This window comes from Columba livia, chromosome 11, assembly GCF_036013475.1.
Source record: "Columba livia isolate bColLiv1 breed racing homer chromosome 11, bColLiv1.pat.W.v2, whole genome shotgun sequence".
In the NCBI taxonomy this organism is placed as follows: Eukaryota; Metazoa; Chordata; class Aves; order Columbiformes; family Columbidae; genus Columba; species Columba livia.
The window spans coordinates 7759607-7779719 of NC_088612.1; the positions used below are offsets into that span (position 1 = coordinate 7759607).

At 40.8% G+C, this 20113-nt stretch overlaps 2 long non-coding RNA genes across 4 annotated transcripts in view; one reads left to right on the forward strand and one right to left on the reverse strand.

Moving 5' to 3' along the window:
• LOC110356557 (uncharacterized) overlaps positions 1–18918 on the forward strand; it is a 50141-nt gene extending 31223 nt beyond the window's left edge. The window contains exons 7-10 of one of the 2 annotated variants that reach the window (XR_010475356.1): positions 6990–7208; positions 11131–11194; positions 12119–12188; positions 12508–18915. This is a non-coding gene — a long non-coding RNA (uncharacterized LOC110356557). Of the gene's footprint in view, positions 1–6989; positions 7209–11130 lie in introns of both variants that reach the window. The other variant, XR_010475357.1, reaches the window with a different exon arrangement.
• Positions 1–20113, reverse strand: part of LOC135580559 (uncharacterized) — a 79296-nt gene that overhangs the window by 14312 nt on the left and 44871 nt on the right. The gene's annotated exons all lie outside the window — the stretch shown is intronic.

Here is a 20113-nt window from a genome sequence, read left to right on the forward strand (position 1 = left end):
CGACAGCCATTAGTTCAGGAGCCTTTTGGGTTCAAGCAGTAGATGCAGATCTGGAGGTCTCTGTTCCCGTTCACCCTCAACCCTTTTAATTTCTTATCACACATACCAGATAACACACCAATGGGGCAGACATTTTGCAGTGAAATATATTTTCATCAGAAAATGCTGATTCACCAATGGCAAAATGTTATGTGGAAACATTGCTTTTGATGAGCTTCTAAGAAAATACAAGCAGGCTCTGCTAAGTGTTCATGTTTTTCCCATTCCCTTGATAGCTCCTAGGGTCTGCTTGAGGATCTGCAAATGCTGAGTCTTCTGGACTTGTGATTTGATTATTTGTGAGATCTGGTCCCAGCTATACCCCACACAGCAATGCCTGAAAATCCTCACTTGCGATTCAGATCCTTGCAGACCTAGAAAGCTTAAGGAAGCCTGTACAAAGCTATTAATTTAGGGGCTTGGCTTCTGAGTTCAGTCTTACTCTGACAATTTGCTTTTATTCCTAGTTTTAGTGGAAAATTTTGTTTCATTCTGAAAGTGTAAAAAAAAAAATAAATCCTTTCACAATGACTTTCTTCTTGCCTTTCCTCCAGAATTTCTAGCAAAATCATATCTGCTTCATTCATAACAGCTTTGTTCATGAGCGTCAAACACAGTTGCCTCACAAACCATTCTCAAGATGAGAATACCAACCAAGTTATCAAATAGTTCAAAATGCTAAGAGCTGCTACAAGCCAAAGGAAAAGGTTTAAATCCATCAGATATATATCTTTTTGAGTTACTACTAAGGCAAGTTCAGTTAGGAACGGCTTTCTTTCATGGTTACTAGACCATCAACAAAAAAAAACCCACAAGTCTATGTCCTGAAGATGATGGTTAAGCCTTGGCAAAGACATTTCAGGAGCTACTGCAAATCCTCTTTTTCTGGGAGAGCGTAGGGTTCTCATAATGCAGAAATCAAAGGAGGGCCTGGGCTCAAATGGCTCAGAACATCCTTTGCTCTTTCTTTACCATGATCCTCACCCTGGGACCATGTTTTCCTGTGAGCCATGTGGGCTCCTTGCTGGTCCTGTGACTGCTCAAACACAGGGATCTGCGGGGCAACCAGAGAAGCCGTTTCATGTTCCTTGTCAGGCATTGGGTGTCCTGATCCCTTATCAATTATCTGCCAAAAGAAGAGGGTGTTCTTCTTCATTAACACATTGCAGGGTGGTAATTAACAACCAGATAGCATGGGGCTTAAAAAGTGGCCTCTCTTGACCACTTGTTCAATAAATATTGACATAAACGCCAGTAAATGTATGTCAGATGGGTCTTAGCTAAAAACAACAAGCAAAGAAAGAGGAGTAAGGCAAACAAAGTGTGTCACGACTTGTTTTTTGAAGAAACCTCTATCAGGTTTTCGCAGCAAATGGCAACAATTTGGACGTTATTCAAGCCCAGGTTGCCTTGTTTCTCTCAGACTAATGCTGTGTCCCCCTCCCCCTGAGTTTGGGTGGGGGGTAGAAAGGGGAGGCCACCTTCCTCCTGAAATAAGCCAGCAAGAACTTTGTCAAGGAATGAACTCTTACTGTAACCCACACCTCATTTGTCACCCTGATGGGCTGAGGAAAAGTGACATTTACAAACTGAGAATGAAAGTACATCCATTTCACCAGTCTGACACCCTGATATAATAACTATTTACCTTGAGAAAGAGGGACTGAGATTTCCGATTCTTGTGAATCTTCTCACTTTGGCACTTATTTTCTCACTCTGTCAAACAGCCCCAGATTAATGGAACAATTTGTTCAACAAATCATATTAGCAGAAAGCGCACAGGGTAAAGAGAAGGAGGCGGGGGAGCAGGAAATTTTTACTCATTCATAGCAGTGGTATCTCTGCAAATAAAAATGTAGTTATGCCTGACATTTACAGAGGTACAATGTGAAAGGGAAAAAGTGTAATGACTTTGGGCAGTTGAGAGATCACTTTGCAAGAACAGTAGTGCTCAAAAGGGAATAAGATAAAGTTACACATAACATCTAGATTGAGCTTCTTTCTGGAACATATTTGTCAAACACAGCAGGATCCGTCTGTGTTTAAAAAAGTGTTTTCCATTAAAATTAAGCACCGTGTGCTTTCCTAACTATAAAGAAATGCTCTCTTACAGTCTGCATTTCAGAAAAGTTAGGTAAAGAATTAAAGTAAGCTGGAGCCATATGGTGAATGCAATGAATCCTTCTTGCTGGCTTGATAATGTTCAATGGACTGATACAAACCCTGTCTAAGTTAATGGAGGATTTTCCACCGACTTCACAGGATTCTGAATTGGACACAGAGCAATCAAAAACCCAACTCTCTTTCTGCATTTACACCCTATAGTACCACTGCAAAAGCAAAACAAACAAGGTTTGTTCAATTTTCCTATGCATTTATAGCTCTCACTGTGGAGGCAAGAGAATGGAAGAATCCAACAACAGTTATTACAGCTTAATAGAGGCACCAATGTAAGTCTAAACAATCCTGAACAGTCATCTTGGGTATATGTTTTGGTTAGGAACTGGTGATGAGTAAAAACTGTATCAATGAGTAATTCACTGGGCAGCAAACCATACTTACTCCTCTCAGCTCTTTAACCCAGAGCTCCCTCCAAAACTGAGTGTCAGTATTTATAGTATACAGAGCAGATTATCTTTAAAAAGTGTTTATTTTAAGTCTGTGATGCCTGTTTCTGCTAACCATGAAAATATCCAGAGCAATGTAGCATCATCCCCCCAACGTGCACACTCACATACTTACAAACATATTTTAGGAGGACACTAAGTTTGCCATCACGTTAATTTATTTCTCTTAGCTTGGTACAGCAGCGCTGTACCATGCATCTTCAATGAAAATTGACACTCCCTTGTTCCATGTTTCTTTATGCCATGACCTTGGGTGTCAAGGGAAAATATTGCTTTGCATCTTTGTGTTGCTTGAGCCCCGCTTTTCTCTTTATAGCTTATTACCTGGCACACTTCAGAGCACCGTGTACTGCAATGAGATATGCACTGTACAGCTGGCAACACTAAGAATACTTCAGGCTATGGAGATAAGGACAGCTAAGTCTGTCGTGCAAATAATATCTTGCTCCAAATTCAAGAATTTACATGTATTGTTCAAAGATTTCTGACAGTAAATTGTTACTTTCTTAATAAAATTTCTTCTTTTATGGCTTGTTCCATAGCCCAGTGAAATCATAGATCAGCCCTTCCCCATGAGGATGCTGATTCTCTCAGGACATTTTAGGTATGGCTGCATGCTGAGCAGGATGAATGGAGAGGAACCAGCCTTCTACATGACTGGAAAAAAAAAAAAGCTGCAAACCTTAAGTCATTACTTATTAATTCAGCTGGTTTTTACATGTGTTAGCGAATAAGATACATGTACAAGTTGCTGAGGATCTGAATGAAAGGAATCCAGCACAATTAAAGCAGTCAGGATTTACAGTAGTACCACCGAGAGCAGAATCTGTTCTCTTCAGAATACGGTGTGGGTAAGGGCGCTCACTGCAGAGATCTCCTGGGCGAGCACAGCAAATGAACAGTTTCTAAAGCTAACCTGATTTTAGGTGGCTCAACCTCTTCAACCCATTGCAGTAAATCAAGAGCTTCTGAGAAAACGCTGCCCCCTTCCCCTCTCCAGCCACAACACGCCAAGTAAAACCCAGACATCAGGAAGGTCCTTCTGCTGACCTTTCTCCCCCCAGATACCACTTTATTGTTTATTGATCTTGTGAATTCCTGAAGTCCCCTGTTCTAGGTGGCCCTGAGGGCAAAAATACCAAAATCCCCTATGGCTTGAACACTGGCCAGGGATGAAAGCAGTAGAGACATCTTGGCTGCTCGTCCTTGGACGTCTACAACCCAGTACACACAGGAGTAACAACAGAATTATTTCAGAACAAAAGAGGTTTTGTACACTTAAAGGTTTATACACCTCACTGATCCTTCTGGATGCATCCCCGTTCCATGGAAAGTAAATTACAGCACAAGGTCTCGGCTGCAAGAAGAAGTCTGCAAGACCTGGCACATGCTGTGGTCAGATGGCAGGTTCTCCTGCCAGTTTGCAATCCCCGAGGTAAACAGAGATCAATCCCAGCCTCGTAGGAGGAGTTTCTGGGGAATTTTTAAAATTTATGTATCTTTAATAGCAATCCTCTTCTCTCATTTTGGTAGGCTACTACAAAGAGGGGGTGGGAAAAATCTGGTTTTATATCTTGTGGGTTCAAGAGACTATTGGATTTTTTTTGGCAAGTTTGAAATTTTGTGGATGGAGTCTCTGGACAGTTTTATTATGCAGATATTGAAATAAGCTTCTGGTAAGGGGTAGTCTTCCTCATGACAGCCTTAAAAAAGCTATGAAGGAGGTGCCAAGGTGGCTATATTGCAACTGGAAATATGCCATAGGGAGGCTAAAACCAAAACTAAAATAAAAACCAAAAGAGCCCCCTCAATCCAAAGAACTGGAAAAGAAAGAGACACAAAGCACTGATTGTGGGTCTGCCCTTCACAAAGCATCTCAGTTTGCCAACATATATTACAGAAGCAAGTGCTTTTATCTTTTCCCAGATGGGGATTCTCCATCTCTCCAGGCCTGTTTGCTCCCATTTAGTCAAAGATATAAAGATGTTTGACAACTTTTCTAATTTTCTAGTAATTACTGGAAAGCATAAGGACTCTATTTCAGAAACAGGCTCCACATCTGAGGTCAGTTTTCAGGCTGTGGGAATAGCGATGCATGCTCCAAGAAATGGTCCTGACTCTATAAATAATAAATAAATGAAAAAAAATTAATCTCAAAAACTAAAAACCACAAGGGGTTTATGCATGGAAGACTTTCTTCAAGAAGAGTAAATCATGTATTTTAATTTTGACGTCTGAATATTTCACATTTTTATTGTCATGGCAACTGGCGTTTTTCCTCTAGAAATATCAGCAATTCAAACCATAATTCCCCTTCTCTTCCAGGCTTCTTAGTATCCCTGGATTATTTGCCCCAAAAAGAACTCCAATATGTTGTCTCTGCTCCTGCTGTACCATTGAGATGAGGCAGTGGAATATCATGTACTGGGGTACAAATGTCTAACCGGGCACTGGAGTAGCTTTCCAAGCCAAAGACATGGATTTTGGCAGGAGCCAGGACTTATCCAGGTGCAACCACAGCTGTCTGTGTCGGATTTTTTTGTATAAGCGACATCACTGCCCAACTCTTCGTTCTTTGTATGAAACTCCATGCCAAAGCTGTATATAAATACTTTTTTTTAAAATCCCCCCAAAAAAACACACACACTAAAAAAATAGTAAAGCTACTTTCCTGTATTAAATCCTATTTTAAATCCTATATTCACAATTGGATCTTATGGGGTTAAATCTTCATGGACTAAAGCTGAAGGAACACCAAGGACCACCAGTGGAATTTGTGCTAATCAGACCTTGTTCTTTAATTCTATTTTGCAGAGCATATGGGCTAAAGACCTTTCTCACACATCACTCATTAATATTTCAGGGAGCTTAAACTCTCAAATAGTAATATCAGTTCTTATGTCATAAGAGGTGGTTTGGTCGTGTGCAATCTCCTGAAAGCTGAGCTCTGCCCAGGGTTGCAAACCTACTTGTGCCAAGAGCAGAATTTTGTAAACTTAAGAATAAAACCCTTAAAAAATGTATAGATCTTGCAAAGAAAAACGTAGCAGATTAATAAGAAATATGAGTAGCCTTTTGCTTCATTGGTGCCATCCTTTATAACTTTTTAATCATAATAATTCCTTAGATATTGAGCAAGCAGTTCCACAAGTATAGGATCGAATAAAGCCTAATGAAGATTTTTAATGGAAACATGTCTGGTACTTGGGTTCTCTGTGTTTTTTTTTTTTAAAGGTGAAAATACTGACAGAAGCTATTTCTCCGGGAAGCTTCTCCTGGTCTAGGGACATTCATAATGTCTCTCTCCTGTGTAAATTATCTGATGTCTAATAGTGACAGACACATACCCAGACTGTGATTGCATAAGCCTTGTTTCCTGAGCAAACCATGCTGAAAGAACCCATCAAGAATACTAATCAGAATTTGAGACTTTCAAATACTGTATAACATAGCTACAGCTTTTCCTGCACAGCTGCAAAACATATACAGAAGTCTATATCTGTGTGTATTTAGAGTTTATAGATATTTGTATGAATATAAAAATATATGCATAGTTTTCCACGTACTAGAAGGAAACTACCTTCTTCAGGCTGCAGATTATCAGTTTGGTTGCCTGTGTCACTGAATACGTATTAATTTGATGTGGCTCAGCTTGCTGCATGATTCATCCAAAATGTTAAAGGGGGCAGAGTAGGTGGATTGTGATTTACCTATAATACAGCCTGGGGTAAATGGGCCCTGGACACCCACATATTTAGAAACCCAGCATAACTGTGAAACCTTTTTTCACCTCTCTGATTAATATGGAGACACTTGTGTGAATTTTATACACTCTGCTCATCAGGACAATGTATAGAGACTTGCTGAGCTGAGACATAAATACGGCCTAATCATCAAATGTGGATTCAGGTCTCCCCTGCTGAGCAGGTAACAGTCTAAAGTGTTTAAACTGATACCTGCCCAGCATGTGGTATCTTAATCAGCATCACATTCCTGTACTTCCTCCCTCACTTTGGTCTACAGAGACAATGACCTCAGGAAGACAATTTTATTTTTGTGTTCAAATTTGCCTATATGAATATATTTTTAACTCCTGCATGGCCTCGTGGATGAGCACTGCAGTCTCTGTGCAAAAGAAAAGGTCACCTGTATGACGGGAATTATAATGAGAGGTCATCAGACGGAAGGTTGAGAACAGAGAACCTTAATGAGCAGCTTACAAGTTCACAAATATTTTCAATTACCATAATTTTAGGCCAAAATCAGAAGTTATGTTGAAATGGAACAGATTTATAACTCTCATTCCTCTCCTGCAAACTGCAGATTTGAAGCATGGCTGCAAACTGTGGTCAGCCGGGAAGGCCCAGGCAGAAGCAGCTCACCCCTGAAGATGCCATCTCCCCACAGCTTCTGCAGTGAGATTCCGCATCTGAGAACTGCTGAAATCACATAATACCATCATCCTTCTTTCTGGGCAGCTCCCGCCAGAATAGAAAACGTATTTTTCCCATTGCTACTCAACTCCTGTTTGGCACAGACAAGGTGTGTATGTACTTTTTGAGTTTCATCCCTGTTTATTGTTATTAGGGACATATTTCCTTGGAGGAGGCTTAGTGTTGTACTGGTGCCTGGCCATGGACCAATCCATGGATTTCATATGTGCCTGAAACAACCCATTTGCACCTCAGTTTTAGGACAGGCTAACAGACTGGGAAGGGGCGTGCAAATTTCAATACCTGAGACCAGCCCTGAGCATTCTCCCTCCATAGAGTCATAGAATCTTTTTGTTTGGAAAAGACCCTCATGATCGTTTAGTACAACCATTAGCCTAACAGTCACTAAGCTGTGTCACTAAGAACCTCATCCACGCATCTTTTCACAGAATCACAGAATCACAGAATCGACTGGGTTGGAAGAGACCTCAGAGATCATCGAGTCCAACCCTTGGTCCAACTCCAGTCCGTTTACTAGATCATGGCACTAAGTGCCATGTCCAATCTCAGTTTAAAAACCTCCAGGGACGGCGAGTCCACTACCTCCCTGGGCAGGCCATTCCAATGCCTGATCACTCTCTCTGTAAAGAATTTCTTCCTAATATCCAGCCTAAATTTCCCCTGGTAGAGTTTAAGCCCATGCCCCCTTGTCCTATTGCTAACTGCCTGGGAGAAGAGACCAATCCCCACCTGGCTATAACTTCCCTTCAGGTAGTTATAGAGAGTGATGAGGTCACCTCTAAGCCTCCTCTTCTCTAGACTAAACAACCCCAGCTCCCTCAGCCTCTCCTCATAGGTCTTATGTTCAAGTCCCTTCACCAGTCGTGTTGCTCTTCTCTGGACCCGCTCCAGCACTTCAATGTCTTTCCTGAACTGAGGGGCCCAGAACTGAACACAATACTCCAGGTGTGGCCTCACCAATGCAGAGTACAGGGGAAGGATCACTTCCCTTGTTCTGCTGACCACGCTGTTTTTGATACAGGACAGGATACCGTTGGCCTTCTTGGCCACCTGGGCACACTGTTGGCTCATGTTGAGCTTCCTGTCAATTAGCACCCCCAGGTCCCTTTCTGTCTGACTGCTCTCCAGCCACTCTGCGCCCAGCCTGTAGCGCTGCAGGGGGTTGTTGTGACCAAAGTGCAGCACCCGGCATTTGGCCTTATTGAACTTCATCCCATTGGAATCAGCCCATTTTTCCAGTCTATCCAGATCCCTCTGCAGAGCCCTCCTGCCTTCCAGCAGGTCGACACTCCCTCCCAACTTGGTGTCATCATTAACCGCCTCCAGGGATGGTGACTCAACCACTTCCCTGGGCAGCCTATTATTCCAATGCCTAACAATCCTTTCTGTGAAGAAATTTTTCCTAATATCCAATCTAAACCTCCTCTGGCACAACCTGAGACTACTTCCTCTCATCCTATCACTTGCTGCTTGGAAGAGACCACCACCCTGCTCACTGTTTTAGATAGCTGTAGAGAGCAAGAAGGTCTCCCCTCAGCTTCCTTTTCTGCAGGCTAAACACCCCCAGCTCCCCTGCTCCTCAGACTCGCATCTCCCTGGGGGTTCCCGGCATGCTCACTTGCACCTCTCCAGCAAATTACCCGGTCCCTGTCCTTCCCATAACCAGGGCTGGAGACACCAAGTGTCCCCTTCCCGCTACAAGAGCTCCTGGGAGAACGCGGGGAGGCTCCCGGGCGCCTCAGCTTTGTTTCCCGCTTTCCGCGCGGCGGCGGAGCCGGGTGGCAGCCAGCGCAGAGCGGGAGCCCTTATCTCCAGCTCCCAGCACTTCCCGCGGCGTGCGTGTGGGAGCCGGCGTGCCACCAATTTCCAAGCCCTAGTGTGGGGGGACCATGGCCGGGCCAACAGGAAAGCTCTCGCCGTGCGCCCGCACGCCCCGGCCGTGTCCCGCCGGCCGCGGGAGTGCAATCGGGCAGCTGCAGGGATTTCCCGTCGCTTCCTCCCGGGCTGCCATGGCTTCCTGCAAGGCCGGCGGTGGGTCGGCAGCGGCCGCCCAAGGCCTCAGGAAGCCGCCGGCCGTGAGCAAGTGGCGGCGGGTGGGCAGGCGGGGGCGAGGAGGTGACGGTGGCCAAAACCTATTTGTTCGGTGGCCGCCACACACCGACACGCGCTGGCCAGGCTGGAGGAAAACAAAAGGGGGATGTCTGCTTCCAAAAAGGCAGGAAATGAAGCAGCACGGGGGACGGAGAGATCTGTTGGGACTGGGTTGGGGCTTTTCTCTCTTACCTATTGTTTCATTATATTAAAAAAAAAAGAAAAAAAAAAAGAAAATGAAAGAGAGAGGAAAAAAAATAAATAAATAGAACACATCCTGTGACCTCTTATCAAGTCATCGGGTAGAAAAACAAACAGCCCATTCATCTAAAGGCTGAGGGTGTTTTTGATGTGACTGCTCGACTCGGTCAGGCCGGGCGGCCGAGGGGTCGGGAGCATCACCCCCCCGGCCCCGCTTGCCCCCTCGCATCTCCCGACTTCTGAGCCAGGCGGGAGCTGTTTATTTGCGAGGGTTTCTATAGATGTCACTGGGCATTTCCCAGCCGGCCACGGCCCCCCCCGGGCCCTCTGTTCCCTGTGTGCAGGAAATCTTTCATTCCCCTCTTATCTGCAAACCAGAAGATTTTGATGGCTGATATTTTTCCTGCTTCATGTCCCCTCCCTTTTTTTGGCCAGACACCTATAATTTTCCACTCCTCTTTTTCTTCCAAGGGAGGTGACATTTAAAGGAAAACAATGCCATTACTGTATTTAGCTCCTACCAATTATTATTATCATTATTAATTATTCTTTTAATGAAGACCTGGACTTATCCTCTAACGTGCTACAAATCTGACCTCCAGCAAAACCTCAGCAAGTCCTGGTTCACACACACATCCACATAAACTTGTTTACATCATGCTTATAAAAAAGCTGTATTCACTTCTTGGATCCTTGGCTAAGCTCTTAGAATTTTAAAGCCAGAACAGGTCATCAGGTCACTTATGCTAAACTGCTCTATAATTCCAGTCTTAGTATTTCACCCATTTCCCACTATAGTGAGGCTAATAAATCACGTTCAGCTAAACGATATCTTTCAGAAAAGCATTCAGTCCTAATTTGAAGACTTCAAGAGATGGAGAACCCACTATATCTGTTAGTAGCCTGGGTCATTCAACTTTAGCCAAGCACTTTAAATATCTTCTGCGTAGAAACTGATGTGCTATTCTGACACACGATGCAATCTTACGGACAGGTGTTTTCTATCTTCAGAAGAAGGGCACAACCAAGTGACAAGCTCTACCAAGCAGATGTGTAAAGGACACAGTGAGGAGGCATGTTATCTGATTCAGCCAACTTAAAACTAATGAAAGCTGCACTTACCAGAGATACATCCCTTTTTTGTGGTGTACAGCATGCCTGCTGACGTGCACTAACCTCACCTGTAATCCCTACAAAAATGGCAGTGCAAAGGTAAAAGGGAATGTTCCACGCATTACTGAGATGTGGGCTGTGCTGACTTGGTCCAACCCTAGAAAATCCCACTCCTACACTATCTTCATGCCACAGCCAGTCCACTGAATAATTAAAACATCAGCAGGTGCCTGCAAACAATTAGAGGGTAACCCACAAATGTGGACTCTTTTGGTACTAACACTGATTTAAAATTTCCAGCAGAGATAATGATCCCTACAGGAAATGTAAATGAAACTTATAAATACATAACAGAAATTCAGGCCATAGCACAGTTAAGATTATTTCTTTAGGTGCATCATTGCTACTGGTGCTTCATGTTCTAGAAAGCAGGCCATGGTAAAAGTGCAATGATATAGCATTGTGAAACAGTGTTTGGAAGCTCACTTGACCTTTCAGTCTTGGTACTTTCTATATTAATCCCATGCTGCATAAATTATAAGAGGGAAGATAAATATTTAGTTTCTTACTGTTCTGAACAAAGTCCCACAATGTTTTCTTTGCAGGCTGAAGCAATTGAGAGGCGACCAGGAAGGAGGCAGACAGCCCAGTTGTCTTCCCATGATACTGGTAACACAGACTGCACATTTAATTGCAAAACCAGATAATACGGAATGGAATTGCAGGCAGGGTTTTCAACATTTTCAGGCAGACATAAATACAGGAGAGTGGAGGAAGGAAGGGAAATAGAAGACTAAGGAAGAGGATTTTATTCAGTTCACTGACACTATGGTACCTAAATTTACTCTAAATTTACGGAAATACTTTCAAAAGAGTGAAGGGGACTTCACCCTCCCCTCAAATTAAGATTCAGTACAAATTACTCTCAGAGGCTTTGAACATTTTCCCACCAGGTACTTCAGAAAAGAAAAACAAAAAACCCTCTAAAACAAAACATGCAACTCAGAATATTTTTTCCCCTTTCTGATTTATCAGCCTAAATTAGGACTGCTTGGTAGGAAAATTTTCCCCAGATGATTTAGATACACATAAGGAATTTTCCTCTTATTTGCACCACACAGTTGTGTTCAAAAGCATTTCAAGAACCTGACAAAGTTGCCCAGTAAATCTAATGGTTAACTTGAACAAACTACTGTGAGTAACATCAGTGCTTTCTTTAACTACTTTATCCTTGGCTATTGGCAGTAAGCTAAATCTCTGTCCTGAAGATGCCTCTAGGTTCCCATGAAGTTTAGCTCCAGTTTTCAGCTTCAGCAGAAGCAGAAATTGCACAGTGCAGGGACTGTGAGTTAAATCACTACTGCAGATGATTGTAGATCTACAAAGGAAGAGGTCAAGGGTGGGTGTTTGGTGTCACTTCTGAAACTGGAGGGACAATTTAAAGCAGAGAAACGGGGAAGAAGAGAGAGATGACTTAAAACTGATAGTCTGTGATTTCTAGGAAGTTTCAAACTGACTGTGTAACTGTCTCTGTTTTTTGCTGATCTTGCTGACAATCTGAATGGCTGATGTTACAGACTTCTCATTTTCCAGATTCTACTAGAATTGACACACATCAAATAAACGTTCAGTTTTTGTACGGACCAACCTTGGAATTTGTAAGGTAAACTCATCTGAGTCTCCTTCCCTCCTAGAACCTCTTCATTTCATTAAAATTACAATATACTGATGGTCCTGAGGCAAAAAGGACTTCAGAGCCTTTAGAGGGAGTCCTACACAAAGAGCAAGTGTGAAACTCTTAACGGTTATCTTGTCCCCTCATGGAGTGTTAATGGGATGTGCATTGATTCATTGATGGGAGATTACACTCCTTAGTGTCTTTGTCATTAATACTTATCGGTAAAATGTACGACATGTGGAAGGTCAATATCTCATCCATATCTTCTTTTTTTTTTTTTTTTTTTCCCTAATTTGGTACCTAGTAGTTGGAAAAGTGGCCAGTCAGCCAACTGCAACAGGAGCTGTTAAAAGAAGCCCCAGCTACCAGCAGCCAAAAGGAAATTTTCAAACATTGATTTTCATATTATCGGCTCAATTTCTTCCTATACATACAATATCAGAATGATTAAAAAAAAAAAAAGTTAGACAAATATTTGTACATATGGCTAATGAGAGCACCTGGCATAGCAGGCAAACAAGCTAATGGGAAAGAACTGGAATGGATGCGGATCTCACGGTGTGTATCACATCCCAAGCAGCTTGTTTTCTCTACTGATGTCTCCTTCAAAGAGCCTTTTGCACCATCGAATGAATGTGCTGGATCTACTGCCCTTGAAAACAGTTGGGTTCCCACTCTACCTCAGGGCAAAAGCAAAAGCCACCTGCTTTGGATGAAGGCTCATTAAAACCTTCAGGTACCAGCACCTTTGCAGAGATATCGAGCAAGCTGGTGATGGCATCAGATACAGACAGATGTCTCCTAGGACCTGGGCTGGCACCACCAATTTATCTCATGTTGCCCACAAAATAACTATCACCTTATAAAGACTTTCATTTATTACTAGTGACTGGTGAACCTCTGGAGGTTTGCTTGGGACAAATACCAATTCAGCTGCCAAACCTTATCCGAACTATCTGAACCTCTCGTGTCTAAAAAAATTGGGCTGGAAATCTCATCAGATAAGGATTTACTCTGTGATTGACTGTAGTTATTGCTTCCAGATGGGCTAGAATTACTGACATTACTGCCCTTTCACTTGGTATTTGGTATATCCCATTCTGGCTGAGAACCTAGGAAAAAACTATATGTATATTTTTTTGGTCACTATATTTTAAACTGATGTCCATTTTTCTAGTTTTAGTTCTTCGGTCTCCATTTCCTAATTGCTCCTGAGCTGAAATCTGGCCTTTTTCAGTAGATGGCCCACTGATTCCAGTGAAATCTTTTGACATTGGCCTGCCTTATTTTGGTAAGTCAGAGTAAAAGCAGGTAACCAGGAAGGATGGGAGGATGGTCATCCGGCCCCATTAAAGAGAGCTGCTGAATGAAAAGCCAGTATACATACAGATAACTGGAACTGTCTGCCTCAACTTTGACTTTTTTTTTCCCCCCTTATGAAGTCAAATAAATAAAGTATTCCACTGAAATGATGCCCACAACAATTCTAAATATTTCCTCTGATTATTTACAGTGTATTAAGATTTTTAAGTGTAATATTTCATTCAGTCAAACAAGTCTTTTTTTTTTCCCCTTCATTTCTTAGTTGCTGACATTTTTTGGAAATTGTTTATTGATGCTGACTGACAACAATTCTCACCTTCTTGGCCAGACTTTTTCTGAACAAGCAGAAAACTGGAAATTCCTTTGTCTTACTCTTATGGAATAAAAGAAAAGCTACTGTAGCAGTAAACAAGAAACTAAAATCCTCCAGAAAGACAGTTTCATTGGCAGCAGAGAAAAGACTGGGACTGATGGTGGGCCAGGACTCTGTGAGAATGAGAACCTTTCACATCAGAAGTGCAAGGATGCAGAGAGGAGATGAGATTGTTTGGATGGATGTTTTTTTGGTGCCAAGTCTTTGCTTAGACCATGTAAGGGACCGCCAGATGCATCAGAGGGATTGGGATAAAGTAGGCAACAGAAAGCTGTTAGGTTTGAAAAAGGAAAGCGTACTCTGCAAATGAGAAGAAGAAAAAAAAAAGTCCATTACTGTAAATCTGTGATATGTCCAAAAGCACCATGTGATTTTAATGGCACAGCATCTCCATGGAGGGTCACCTAGTGATTAGGAAGGGAGGAATTCCCAACTGAGAACAGGTCAATGGTTCTGTTCTTTCTCTAGCTGGTCTCTGACAGCGCCAGTTTTGAAAGATGAACTGTGGAGTCATTTCCCAAGGGAAGCGGTGGAAGTCCCACATCAGGAGACTTTTACAACTAGATCAGACAAAACACTAGAAAATGTACTGTAGCTGTAGCGAGCGATTCTGCATCAGCAGGGAGATGGATTGAATGATCTAATATGGCTCTTCCATCTGCAATTCCTGTGAGTCTATGAATCACATTTCTGTGTGGCAATGCAGCCGAGTAAATACAGTGCAGAGCAAAACCATCAGCTATCTTGGTGTCTCTATAACAGTAACATGAGTAAATTAGGCAGACTAATTCCAAAAAGGGATATATTTGACTCTCTGGTTCTAAATCCATCTGTTCAAACTGGCTATAGTACAGTATGTTACTGCTAATTCCTAAGTGGTTCAGGCTGGATAACAGGATATTTTGTGTCAGGTGTGCTATTAGCAAAGAACTAAACGATTATTAATTCACATTTTGTTGTACAAAGCTAGTATTTCCTAAGTAAGCCACCACATTTTGGATCAATATAAAGAGTGACCCAGCTATCTATAGCCTCTGTGAATTTTAACTTTAACCATATGGAAGTATCTTGCAAAAGTAGACTATAAAAATTTAAAATATGTCAGTTTAAGACGCAAAGTATCTTATGACTGGAAAAAGACAAGGGTGGAAGGATTGAAAAATCTTATTACCAGACAAATGTGCTTCAGCTGAAGCCTGGATCTGTGCCCAGATGATACGGGCATAAATGAATTCACGGACATGGGTGGGTGTCAAAGCTACCAGATGTCAGACTAACCAAACATTTCTTTCGTGCACCCAACCAAGCCCAGTGGGTCAACTAGTCTTAGAAAGATCTCTAACTTTGTTGATTGACTTGGGAAACGGAAATATCAAACTTCAGCTTCAACAGTAATCACTACTGAACAGAATTACGTGAAACATATTTGCATGATACTTCTATGGAAATAAGGGTCATATACATAGAAGTTACACAGTTGACAAGAACTCCAGTGTTTCACTATGAAACATTCACTTAACAGAGTAAATTTCCCTAGCAGTCAGGAAGATACTTTTAGCTGCTTTTCATTAATCAACAGGAAGATAAGTGTTTATGACCTTGTTCTTTTAATTCTGGTTGCAAACTCCTACAACCACAACCACCAAAGGTTTATTTTCCTCATCACTGCTCAATCCCTCCCCTCTCAGCCATGATCTTTCCATGGCCATTCTTAACTCTTTTCTTTAAGTGTTTCTGCATTTCCTGGGTTTGTAGTGTGATGTTTCTGACACACCTGAGGGATCATATTTGACAAAAAAAAGCCTTGTCCCCCTAATTGGCTTCTGAGAAGGAGTCACCGCCAGAGCATCAGTTCTAATGGTGGAGCCCTGCATCACTAGAGGACTGAATTAGAAAGATAAACCTTAGATTTCTGAGATTCAACATGACATTTGAAGTTCTTCCACCTCAAGTGCAAACACTGTTATCTGGGAAGAGTGATTACTACTGCACACATACCTGTCGATGTAGATCTGTCCATGTAGATGTGTGCTCACAGCATGTGCAGCACATCTGAACAGAAGTGCTGGACATTTATATGGGACATCAATCAAGATTGCATGCCTACATATGTATATGTGTGTGTATTCCAACCACACCATTGAATCTGCAGGTTTTTAGTTGTCGACAGGCATCTACAAGTACCCTGACTAACTATTCATGAAGATACTGGAGAATTCAGCATCATGACATTTAGACCTGTTGATTTATTCATTCTGAACTGCAGCATCATTTCTTCACTATTCTTCATTCATTTTTCCCCTTGTTTAAAAAGTTTCATTCACCCAGTCATAAATAAGTAAGTAAATAAATAAATAACCAGCACCTGGCTTGGGTAACCAATTCCACACCTTTCTGGAGAATGAAATTGAACTGTTTATAAATAAACCATAAGGTGAAATGTGTTTGCATAAACTATTTGATAAACACTTAGGAAAAGAGCTATTGGGAAAAGCATCCATCTTCATATATTTCACTGTGAAAATGAAAAACATTTTTGGGGAGGCGAGTTGTTCTCACCTTTTCCTCTACTTTTGCACTGACTTGGTATAAAATCTGTTAACAGAAAATATTGAAATTAATAGGGGATTACTGTCTGAACCTAATAGTTTAAAAGTTTTTCCACTAATACTAATAAATGAGTTGGTCATGTTAATTACTGTTGAGGGGGATTGTCTCAAGGTTTGGCACCTGATCTGGACAAATCAGCAAAATCCCTTTGACAGTCAAAGGAAAGAAATGGGCTCCTTTCCAGGACTAGCCAGGCCAGCCCAAGAAATACTTCATACCACCCACACCTGCAGAAGGTGATATGAAGAGCTACAGAGAGACAATCTGTACAAGTAGCTTTGACATTAGATGAATACCCCCATAAAGTCCTATCAAACCAACATAAGGTTTGTTTCTGATATTATTTCCAATTGTTACTCAACTACCAAAGGACATATGAACATCAGAAAAACGATTTCTGTATAAATCCAGTAATAACAAAATGCAGCATCTTTGCCACAGCTACAGAACAAATGCCAGCATTTAATAATTACATGTGTATATTTATATTATAACTGTTTTGTACTTGGAGTTACTAAAAAGGAATCTATAATTACAATGAACGATTTTTTTTATGATTCTGGGGCCAAATAGACTGCCAAAACTGCACAACTCAGTACAGATTTGTATTACCTGCAAGATTCTGGATTAGGCAAGGCATACGCTGAGAGGTTTGTACTACAATATAGCCCCCAAACTTAAATGTTGTGACATTAGCAAGTAGCTTATAATTAAAGTATGTTGCCATTTCACCAGGCTTTCATTTATAGGAGAAAGTGCAAATTCTATTCTATGTGAACTTTAGATACATCCAACTTTTTTCTTTGTTCTTTTCTTTAAAGCTTTGCAACAAATGCATCTCCATATGCTTATATTAGTTAATCTAGTATTAAACATATTGGCTGTGCAAAATGTTGGCATGCATTAATAAATGTTTTCATTTTTTTCTATTCTTTTTTTTTTCCCCTTACTTTAAATTCTTCCTTTGACTACACAAGCAACAGCTGTCTAGCTTCCTGTTCAGTACTGGATCTAATGCCTCTACAGAAATCTGGGTCAAAACACTTGGAATGCATGAATATCAAACAGAGTTTTCAAAACAGCAAATGAATACATCTTTAACTGGTGACATTTTCCTGTAGCATATGGCTGCAAGCTCAGGGGACTGCATGCTTTTTTGATGAATATGTTCCGTCAAAAACTAAGGAATGGCAGTGGGCTTATATCACCTTCTGTTTTGCCTTATGAAATGATAATGCAAACTCATAAATGGATACTACTATCACAAGACTTGTGCCTTTTGTGCAATCCCAAAGTAGTACAAGGCCTAGTGGTTAAGAGCCTAACTCTTTGGTCATGTTAAAGTATAAAAGATAACTGTCAAAGATGCTTTTTTGTAAAGCACTTGCCCATGTCATGGAGGGTGTAAGATTACCTGCATTTCCATACCAGTGAAAAACAGCAACATACGGTACCAGGAACGAGATACAGATTAATTCTAAAATTCTGCAAAGACATTAAACCACGCATATAATTTCTGCAAAAGAATGGCATGATGTAACAAAGGTAATATGAATATAGTTTATCTTGCCAGCACAAATATGCAGGGAAAGTTGTACACTTTTAATGACAGAAATAAGAGAATAAAAGTATAAACTAAAATTAAAGTGCTGGCATCTCAGTAAACCCCATATCAACACTAAAGTGACAGTCCAAAGAAAGCTGCTCTAACAAGCTTGTCTGTTATTCTCTGAGAAGAAAGGATGGGTTTGGCAGCAACACCAGAGCCTGTTGAATAATTAACCAACTACCAATTCTGACCAGTAGGAAACGATGGAGCTATTATTTCTGATCATGTTTTCATCTTCTCAAATAACAAAAAAACAATTAAAAAAAAATCATGCCTAATATCTCTTTAGGTAAAAAAAAATATATATCTATCTAATTAAATACTCTCAAATATTCCATAAGATGCAGGGCTGGAGATGCACGTCAGCTGGAAGCACAGAGCGACTCACTCGCTGGACTTGCAGGAGGTTGTGCAGGGGTTCAAAATAAGATTGTGGCCAAGGTCTTTGTAGGTTCTGATCTCCAGTACCCTGTAGGGTGTAGTGGGGCAAAAAAATGCCAAATTCAGACTCTATTTAAAGCAGCCAAGAGTTTTTTCCATGTTGACAGTCAGAGCAAATGCGAGAGTTGAGTCGATCTAGATAAGCTATGGTTGTATGAAACCGCGTTGCTGATTATATGTCAGAGCTTCTTGTATTTTGTGAAGTCTCTTTTCAGTTATGTGGATAGATCCCCTCACTTTCTGCCACCTTCCATCTCCTAAGCTCTACATTAAAACAACCAAGAATTCAAATGTCATTGTCTCTCTGATATTTCAGTAGTCTCAGCTGGCTCAGCTCGTAGCTCTGGGCAGAGGCTGGGGAAATAGAGTCCAAGAGGGAAAGAATTTCAGAATTCAGTGGATTTTTAATATTTTTTTAACAGTTCTCATAAACAAAACCAGTTTAGTACAAGATGGAAGGATGGACAAATGAGATGTACAAATAAAGAATGGCTATCATTAGCCTCATGTGCACTCTGCACAGCTTATAGGAAACATATCTGGTTTTAAAGCTATTTCAGGTAGGTGCTTGATATATATATTTGGGGAAAAAAAAAGTAATTGGTTAAATAAAAATGAAAAATATTGATACTTTTGAAATAGATAGAACTAGTAGAAAGATGCAGGGGAAATAAAACTAAGTGTAGCTTTGGAAACAGGCAATCTCTTTTTCTCCCCCTGTCTCCCTTGCTCTCTTTTATATATCTTACTGTCACTCAGGTGAGACTTCATTACATTTAACCCTAGAAGGGGATCATCAAGTGTTTAACCTTTACACTACAAGCAAATTTATTTCTTATAAATATCCCTATCAACATAATATCTATCGTAGGGGTTAACTGATTGAACTATGTATGTATTTAGTCACTGGTGACACCTTCTTTGTGTCACCCAGTGATCCAATTAATAACTTCTCCCTGGTTGAGAAATGTTAACTATTCATCCCATATTATCCGTTTGAATTACTGTCCTTTAGTTTAGCAAAATAAAAATGGGCATTTTCACAAAGGCGTTCTGAGAAGACTGATAATTTTTTTTTTTTAGTACATTTCCTGCATTTATGACATTGCAAATTTTTATTGTTGTAACTTAGGTACATTTGCCTTATCAGGAAAGCAGTTACATTTACATCCATTTGATGTTAGGCAAGTGAACCAAAATGCCTGGTTGGTACAGGATGAGAAGTAACAAAACAAATAATTTCATTTTCTAAATGAAGATATATTTTCTCTGAAATCAACAGAAAACATACAACAACTTAGTTTTAATTTCTTTAGTTCTAGAATTCCTCTATTTAAATTAAACAGAAGGATCTGTATGCTTATATATCTGTCCAGCTATAGGAAAGAGAAATATAGCAGAGCTACACAGTTAACTGAGCAGGGACAGTAATGTCTGAGCTATGAAAGCAAAGCTCATTTATGTTCTAAGCTTATTTTATTTTTCTTAAATCAACATTAAGAAGGAAAAGTTGAGATATTAATTACCCGTTTACTGCCAATGTAGCAGAAAATG